The 9,414-nt window shown below is 31.4% G+C and overlaps 1 long non-coding RNA gene across 1 annotated transcript; it reads left to right on the top strand.

The window, feature by feature from the left end:
- The first annotated feature begins 287 nt into the window (after positions 1 to 287).
- On the top strand, positions 288 to 1,636 carry LOC124888506. Its single transcript, XR_007046868.1, has 2 exons — positions 288 to 486; positions 1,155 to 1,636. It is a non-coding gene; the product is annotated as an uncharacterized LOC124888506 (long non-coding RNA).
- The last annotated feature ends 7,778 nt before the right edge of the window (positions 1,637 to 9,414 follow it).

Here is a 9,414-nt window from a genome sequence, read left to right as displayed (position 1 = left end):
TCATCTCAATGAAATTTGGGCCCCACACCTGTGGGCCATTTTTACCAATTTTTGGCCAATAGCCCGATATAATTTTGAAAGCCATAGGACCCGAACAAAAGGTCCCCTAGCCTAAAATCGATATTTTAGAGTTGATGGAACTATCAACATTAGCATATGAGGTTGTTAAACTAAAGTTTTTTCCCAATAGCCAATTCTTACTAGTAAAGACTTCAAAACAAGTAATTGACTCTAAAAATCAAATGAATTACCCGATAATTGAACTATCAGCTCCAGCAAGTCACAAATGACTTGGGGCATCTATAGGAAGGCTCTAATCAGTTAAAATACATAGAAATACAAAAAAATGACCTGGCGGGTCGTTACATCTAATTTATGAAAGCTTTATTGTTACAGCTTTGAATTTATTGAATTTTATCATAAATCTTGAATATTTCACTTTACTCTATGGGTCTTCTACTTCTTCCAAGAAAACACTCCAGATAGGTATGTTTGTCTTATGTTTTTGCCTAAATCTTTTGTCAATTTTTAAGCATCTTATTCTTCTTAAGTTCTCTTTAATTTTTTCATTTTTAATTATCCATTTTCAAAAGACGATCCTTTTTTATTTACATATTTGATCATAATTTGAGATTTTTATTCCCTCATTTTTAGTTAATTCTAAAAATCTCTACTTAATTAGACCTTATTTTTTATCATTTCATGTTGGGTAATGTTATTTCCTCTATTTGTTAGGATAAAACTATCAGTTTTGGGTGACTATTCTACTTAGTATTGTTTGCTTTAGGAGAATCTGTTAGTTTTCCTTTTATTTTCTCACTTTTGGGTACATATTTGATAGCTCAAAAACTTGAAGCCTTTGTTTTCTAATCAGACTATAGATTTGATAAAAAAATAAAATAAAAATTACTGATTTTTTCCCTTTTTACAGTAGAAGAATAGGATTATTTAATTTTTTGGATGAATAAAGATTTTTAAAAATTACTTTTAGCTATTGATGATCTCTCTTGCTTTGCCTCGCAAATTGTTGTTGGTATTTTTGGTATTAGCTACGCTGATTTCATTGATTTGATTATGATGTTGGTTAACGATAGATTGTTGTTGTGCTCTACTTTCTCTTTTTGGAATTGAAGTTAACCAAGTTTTGCCTCTAGAAAAGAGCCGATGTGGAGAATAAATTATTGGAGACAGTTGAAGAAGTCGGGTGAGCGCTTCGAGCTTCCAATGCCAAGTGAACAAAAGCTCAAGTAAGTAAGTAGGTGAAAGATAATTCGTTATCCTTGGTTCAAAGTGAAATTCCTCCAATTTGAAGGTGATGACAGAGCCTCCAACATGGAGGAGGAGATGGACAAGCAATTCAGTGGGAATTCAAGAAACATCTATATTGGATGAATTGTTTCCTCTTCATAGATTATATGTCTTCTCAGCTAATGTGCTTTTAATATTCACGCATTGAGGAGTGTGCCTATAATGTTTTTGTCCATTTAGGATCTAAGGTTTGTTTAGACCTTCCATAATAGATTTTGAAATTTATAACAATGTTGAGATTGTCTATTTGGTTTTCTTAGTTCTGTAATATATGTATATACCAGTAAGCATAATGTTGTAATGGACCATTGTTTGGGTGCCTGAATTATATTTTTTTGGATATTAAATGACGTTTTATAGTGTAGTGACTATGGTTGATAAATATGTCTTCATGGATATTCCTCCTTGAAGTCTACTCTCGGCGGTGAGTCTTTTGTGTTTGCTGTCACTTTTATGGACCATGAATAATGAGACTTTTTAATTACCGCAAACTTGGGTATAACAAGATGAAGGGGAATTAATAGGAAACCACATTCAGAAGAATCTGGAACTACAAAACAGGGACCTAAAATTGCCCTTGCCAATGTAGTATATATGCTTGGTTTCTCATGCAGCACAAAGTCCTTAGAATTCTCTTGTCAATGTAGTGTATACATTTTTTCTCTAAAAAATTTTATTTGTATCGTAGAGCGCAGAGTCGGAACACAAAATATCCTTCATATCAGGCTCGTGCTAATACGGGTCATATCCCTCTAGTGATACATATAAAATGAAGTTGAAAATTAAAATAGAACATGACTAAGAGAGTGCCAACATAAAATTTGAGGATAAATTAGATTTAAATTGGCATATTTGGCATACTTTTTTTTTTTAAAATTTAAATAACAATAGGTTAAAAGATAATGTTGATAATCAAGAGGGGGTGAATAGATAATTTAAACCTTAAGTCGACAACAATGACCAGTTAGTCGACTTCCCTGCACATCAATGTTAGTTCTAGAAATATAATAAAACAGAAAGTAAGTAGCATAAATAATGTAAATAACATGATAGACTTTATCTGGTTTGGACCATCCTTGTGGTGTCTACTTCCAGTCCCCTTGAAACCCCTTGGGTTACAAGAGGTTCCCTTAGAACAACTTGAATGATAACAAAGTTTTTCTCACAAGCCGTATGGAATAGCTTTATGAGAATGGTAGCAGTCTATACTTGTATAGTTCTAGCCTCTTCTCTTTTTTTTCACTACAATGTATTACAATGAATTGTGTAAGAATAAGAAGTAACTAGAGTTTTTGCTCAAGTGAAGTTGTACAATAAATAAACTACGCTACTATACTATATTTATACATGGAATAATATAGTTGTTGCAGAATCTCGTTCGATCTCTTCTTTTTTAGGTATCTAGGGAATAGTCTTTTTGACTTTTTAGTAGCTTTTGTTTTTTTTGCATTAATGTAAAGATGTAAAGTTGTTTCTTTCGTTCTATAAATAAAGAAAGCCGAAGGCATTGCAAGGCAAGCCTTCATGCGTTGAAGCAAATACTCTCTCCATTCCACAACAAATATTTTACTCAGTTAATTAAATAGACATATTTCAATGGAAAAAGCTATGGAGGAACAAACTTCAGAAATATCAAAACTACCCGAACAGGTATATTTATTTATGATTATGAATAGCTAAATTCATAATTCCCAACAATCATGATATGATAAAATAAATTCATATTAGTTACTTTATAGTAGAATTATTCGAAGAATAATATGTTAAGAAGTTTATTAACAAAGTGGAAACGGAGAAAGATCCCTAAGAACTATGCCATCATAAAGGTGAAACCAATGAGGCAAGAAGCCGTGGCGGGGAGTAACCAGAGTAGAGGCGCTGTTTAAGGGAAAAAGTATCCGGATTACCATGTTAATAGTGACCGAAGAACATGTTATTTAAGAATAATCTAGTATATAGTAAGCTAAGATGACCATATTTTGTTATGTACATGGTTGAAAGAAATATTTTGAAAAAAGCAATTTTATGAAAATGAATAATTATTTATCTGATGTGATGGTAGATAAATTTAAAATACTTATTTTGTATACAATTAGAGATATAAAAGTAGCAGATATAAGAAAAATCATATTAGAAAAAGCATTTGGTGAATATTACATGACTAGAGTAAATTATATACCATACCTACCTAATTACTCTTACAAATACTTACCATGATAAATTACATAGAATTTTTAGAAAAAGATATAAGGAACATACAGTTTCTAGAAAAACAGATAAAAATAAATATAGAAAAATACATGGAAAACAAAGATATAAAATACATAGAATTCCTTAATAAACATATGCAAGAACTACTAAGGCTAAAACAAACAACTACAAAATATTATAATAAAACCAATTTTAAAAGATAGATCGCCTAGATTATCTTAAAGTTTTAATCTTATATATACTTAAAGATATAGAAATAATAGATATTAAGAAAATAATTTTAGAAAAAGTAATAGACTATGAAATTGAAACCATAAATTGGCTAGAACAGTTATACGAAGAAATTTACCCAGAAGGATATTATACAGATTAAGAGATGTTAGAATATATTAGAAAAACTAGAGAAAATCAAGAAAATCTAAATAATGAAATTAATTATAGAAACCGAATTAGGAAAATAATGGAAAATCTAAAAGAAAAATTAATATGGATAGAAAAAACCTTAGAAAATTTAGAAAGAAGTACATGTGATAGTTTATATAATTTAAAAAACTCACTACGAGAAGAACAACACAAGATAATAAATAACATTGAAAATCTAGAATTAGATATACATTATAGTACAGATAGGATAAATTATTATACAGAAATTTGTAACTCTGTAATTACTACAGGATAAAATAAACCAAACAAATTAATGAATATATCTTACGAAAAAAGTAAATCATTAAAGATATTGAAACAAAATTTAAGAAATATCCGCGCACAAAGAAAAATAGATTCAGGACTTTTGCACACACCTTGAAAAGTTTTAGTAGGATGTCTGGAAGGTAACAACAAGCTCATTCTGGGAGGAGATGGCTCTATCCTTCGTGGAGTCGACTTGTTGAATCAACTTGTTCACAGCATGAACTCCTTTACCTTTCAAGTTGTCCATTGCTAACCTGAGCTTGGCCACATCAGTTCCTGTTTCCTTCGTAATCTGGAACATCTTACCCACTGATTCATATAAATAACACATCCCATCCTCCATCACCACTCATGTAGAGTTTCAACCTTTTAAAGAATAATTATTGCAGAGTAAGGTGAGGCCTTTTCTTGCTTAGTTTTAGCAGATCAAGCCTTGATTGAGTCCTTTTTGCACTATTGGAAGTCAACTAACACATATCCCATGCTTTTAAAGGCATGAGAGTCATAATTGCTTTCTATATCCACAATAGGAAAGTCAGAGAGATCAATCATGAAGTATTGAAGGATATGAGGGATAAGAGCTCCATAGGGTAAACTGGTTAAAGAGTTAAGAGTACTAGGCACTCTCAAGCATGTACTCGTGAAACCACATGCTCTAATTTAAGTGATATTCCTTGATAAGATAGTACAACACAAGCAAATACCTAGTATATATACTGCTAAGGGAACTTTTCGATGAACAACAATGGTATCAATCATGTGTGTAAGAATTTTGTTTCTAAAGAATATAGACAAAGGACTAAAATCAGATGATTTAGCAAGAGATTCAGAAACTGCGGCTTTTTAGCCCCATCAAAAAAGACTTCAAACTTATCGGGCAAAGTACCATTCATATACAGAATACCACCAGCAAAGTTGATATCAAACACTGTAGCGAATAAAAAGTCATTTAACACAATCCGAGAACCCAACACAAGGGTTTCAAGTTCTCCACTATCTTTAGAGAAATGAAGATTTGCATAGAACAAATGAACTAGATCTTTAAAAACCTCAAGACCATAGACCTTAAGAAAGATTTTTAAGTTTTGGGATTTAAAAATAACACTTACCGGGTAATGACATTTCTTTAGCAGCTTCAATTGATCACTATCCCATAGATAACAGAATAACCTTTGAATTTTTCAAACTTCTCTTTTAGTTCAACTCCCTAGAATTTTTGCATGTCTTCTTGAGTGAAAGATCCATGGGGTTCTGAACGGGATACCTTGCAAGAAGAGCCTTTGTCACCAAAATCTCAATTTTTAGAGACCTTTTCTGTGGAAACATGGGATTCTCCATTAGAAGAATCTAAAGAGAGGTCAAGGATGTTTATGGAGGATTTTTTGTATAAGTTAGTTGGAGATTAAGGAAGAGAAGCCACAGATCTTGTAGTAGGCATTGTCAGAATAGAGAGAGAAGGAGGTTTTAATAAGAGAGAAAGAGGAAGGTGAGAAGTAGATTCTTTGAATCGATTCAAGAGATGTAAATGGTAAATCAATAAGAAGTAATTGATGCATCAGATAGAGAAAATTAAAGAGGTGTGGTTAATAAGGGGTTTAAATCTTAAAACACACACAACAATTTTACACATAAGGAAATAAATATACTTACACAAGGAAAATAGAAGTAAAGAATCTTTATTTTTAAAATATAAAATAGGCTATATAGTTAAACTAGTAATGCCAAGACTTAATCGAAGAAAGCAAAATCTTTCTTCTAAAAGAGGTTTTGTAAAGATATCGGCAAGCTGATTTTCTAAATCAATGAATTTTAGTACAACATCACTATTTTCAACATAATATCTAATAAAATGATGTTTAATATTAATATGTCTAACTTTCAAATGATGAATTGTATATTTAGAGAGACTAATAACAGTAATATTGTCACATATAATAGAAACCTCTTCATATAAAAGATCATAATCACGTAGTTGATACATAATCCAAACTAATGAGTAGCATAACTTCCTACAATTATATATTCAGCTTCGGTGGTGGATAATGCAACGAAAGTTTGCTTTTTTCTGTGCCATGAAACTAATGCATCACCAAGTAGTTGACATATTCCACTTGTACTCTTTTTATTATTCTTTTCACCCGCAAAGTCAATATCTGGATAATCAATCAAATCAAACTTTGAGCTATGAGGATACCATTGTCCAAGATCTTAAGTCCTAATGAGATATCAGATTATTCTTTTCACGGCTGTGAGGTAGGAACTTTTGGTGTTGATTAGAATCTAGCACGCTTACATGCTCTAAACATGATATCTAGATGACTTGCAGTTAGATATAGAATTGAATCGATCATCCTACAATAAGTCTTTTCATCCATACTTTTTCCTGAACATCAACTTCAAGACATGTTGAGGGACTCATTGGAGCTACAAATACCTTTCTTTTTTGATGATGAATTTTTTGGTAAGCTCCTTGGTTTACTTGCTTTGACTTATAAAGTTTTTGAAAGCTGGCCACTTAATTTGTAGTTCCAAGAAAAAAGTCAACTCACCTATAAGGCTCATCTCAAATTCTCCTTTTACAAGATTTGCAAACTTCTTGCTTAGTGGGTGTTAGGACTTTCAAAAATAATGTCATTCATATAAATTTGTACAATAAGAATGCTTGAGTCTAGTTTTTGAAAAAAACGGTGGTATCAATCTTACCCCTTCAAAAATTATTATTTAATAGAAAAGTACTTAGTCTCTTATACCAAACTTTTGGAGCTTATTTGAGACCACAAAGTGCTTTGAAATGTCGGGACATGAGGGATTTTCAAAACTAAGAATTTGTTTGACAAAGACTTCTTTATTTATAAAACCATTTAAGAAGGCACTCTTTACATCTATTTGGAATAATTTAAAAAGTTTAGAAAGTGCAAAGGCTAAAAAAATATGAATAGATACCAACCTTGATACTGGATTAAAGTTTTCATCATAATCAATACCTTCTTATTGAGAGTGGCCTTGAGCTACCAACCTTGCTTTATTTTGAATAGCCTTACCTTCTTCATTCATATTACTTTTGTAAAACCATTTGGTCCCAATAACCGAGCAATCCTTTAGATGTTTTAATAAGGTACAAACTTTATTTTTTTCAAATTGATCCAACTCTTCTTTCATGGATTGAATCCATGATTCATCTTCAAGTGCTTCATCAATTAATTTCGATCTAATTTGTGATACGCTGGCAACATATGCTTGTTTTCTTAATAAAGCTCTTATTAACATTTGATCCTTTGGACTCCTAATTATGATGAAATTTAGGTAGCTTGAAATGTATCTCCATTCCCTTGAAACATTTTCTTTTGGAGGATCAACTGAGATAGCCGACTCTTGTATTTCTGTAGTTGATTATGTGTTAGCTTGTGTTTCACTTTATGTAGTAATTTTAATTTGTGAGTTATTGTCCTATTCTTCATTAAAGCTCATACCCAGAAAAAATTGAATTAGATTCATTAAATAACATATGCACAGATTCTTCCACATTTAAGTCTCTTTTATTAAAGGGTCTAATGCATGACTAGTGGTAGAATATCTAAGAAAAATACCTTCGTCACTTCTTGGACCAAATTTTCTTAGAGTGTTAGTAGCATTGTTGTGAATAAAGCACATGTAGCTGAATAGATGAAAATAATTAATATTTTGATTCTTCCCTCTCCAGAACTCGTAGAGAGTCTATTTTTAAAAGTAAGCCTGAGAAAGCATCGGTTAAGTGTATGGCATATTATACTTAATGCTTCTGCCCAGAAGTGGTCAGGTAGACTTTGTTCCAAGAGTATGGTTCCAGTGGTCTCTTGAAGAGATCTATTCTTTCGTTCAACTGTACTATTTTGTTGAAGAGATCGAGGTGAAGATAAATTCTTAGTGTAACCATTTTGAGCACGAAAGTCTTCAAAATTTTTTTTTTCAAATTTCCCTTCATGATCATTGTGAACGGTAGATATAAAGTATCTTGCTTCTTTTTGAACTTGTTTACAAAATATTTCAAAGTTAGTGAATGCTTCATGCTTGTGTGCAAGAAATAGTACCCATGTAAATCGTGAGAAGCCATCAACAATAACAAAAATATATTGCTTTCCACCAGTACTAGCTATTTTGGTTGGTCCAAATAGATCTGTGTGGATAGTTTAAAGTGGATTAGATATACTAATAATGTCCTTGACTTTTAAAGTTGTTCGAGTTTGTTTACCAAGTTGGCAAGCATCACATATGTGATCCTTTTTCAAACTTGAGCTTAGGAAGATCTTTGACTAGTTCAAATCTAGATAACTTTTTGATAGCATGCATACTTGCATGTCAAAGCTTTCTATGCCACAATCAAGGATCTCAAGTTTGAGCAGAAATACAAGTCAAAGTATGTAAGTCAATATTATTTAAAATATAGATATTCTCAACTCGATCACCAGTGAGAGTGATATTTCTTGTGATAGTTCTGATGGCGCATTTCACAACATTGAATAATACATTAAATCTAGCGTCACATAGTTGATTGATGCTCAACATGTTATATTTGAGACCGTCCACTAGGTATACAAATTAGATCACATATGGGACTAATTTTTACAAAGCCAACTCTCATAATTTCTCCTTTAGCATTTTCACCAAACCTAACATATCACCATCTATTCTTTTATAGAACTAAAACTTTATTTCTTCCTGTCATATGCCTGGATAACCTACTATCTACTACCCATATTCCTTTCTTGTAGGTTTTTTGGGTGTATTCTTGCAAAATAAAAAAGATTAGTTTCTTTTAAGTACCTAACTGTTCTTAGGTCCTTTGGGATTAGGAATAGTTTATTTTGGTCTCCAAATCTATTTTTTCATGAAATTGATGTCTAGATTTATAATATTTGTGACCTTTCTTACCATATGTATTGCAGGTAGGCTTATACTTAGAGAAGGAGGATTTAGACGAAGCAAATGAGTAGAATCATTCTTTGTTTTAAAGATATAATTGAAAGAATTTTATTTAAAATGTTAGATATAAGTTCATCAAGTTCTTCTTGAATCAAGTCAACTTGTACCCGATTTACTTCTAATAGGATATGCAAATCCTTCTTTTTGTTGATCCATTCTATCATTTAAGCGAGTTTCCTAATTTTTCTTTTCTTGCATAATCTTATAATATTCATTGATTACTTTTGAAGTTCATCAGCTATGATA

Source organism: Capsicum annuum, chromosome 11 (assembly GCF_002878395.1).
Source record: "Capsicum annuum cultivar UCD-10X-F1 chromosome 11, UCD10Xv1.1, whole genome shotgun sequence".
Lineage (NCBI taxonomy): Eukaryota > Viridiplantae > Streptophyta > Magnoliopsida > Solanales > Solanaceae > Capsicum > Capsicum annuum.
Note: the sequence above shows the minus strand (reverse complement) of the source record. Positions and strands in the feature narration are given on the sequence as shown.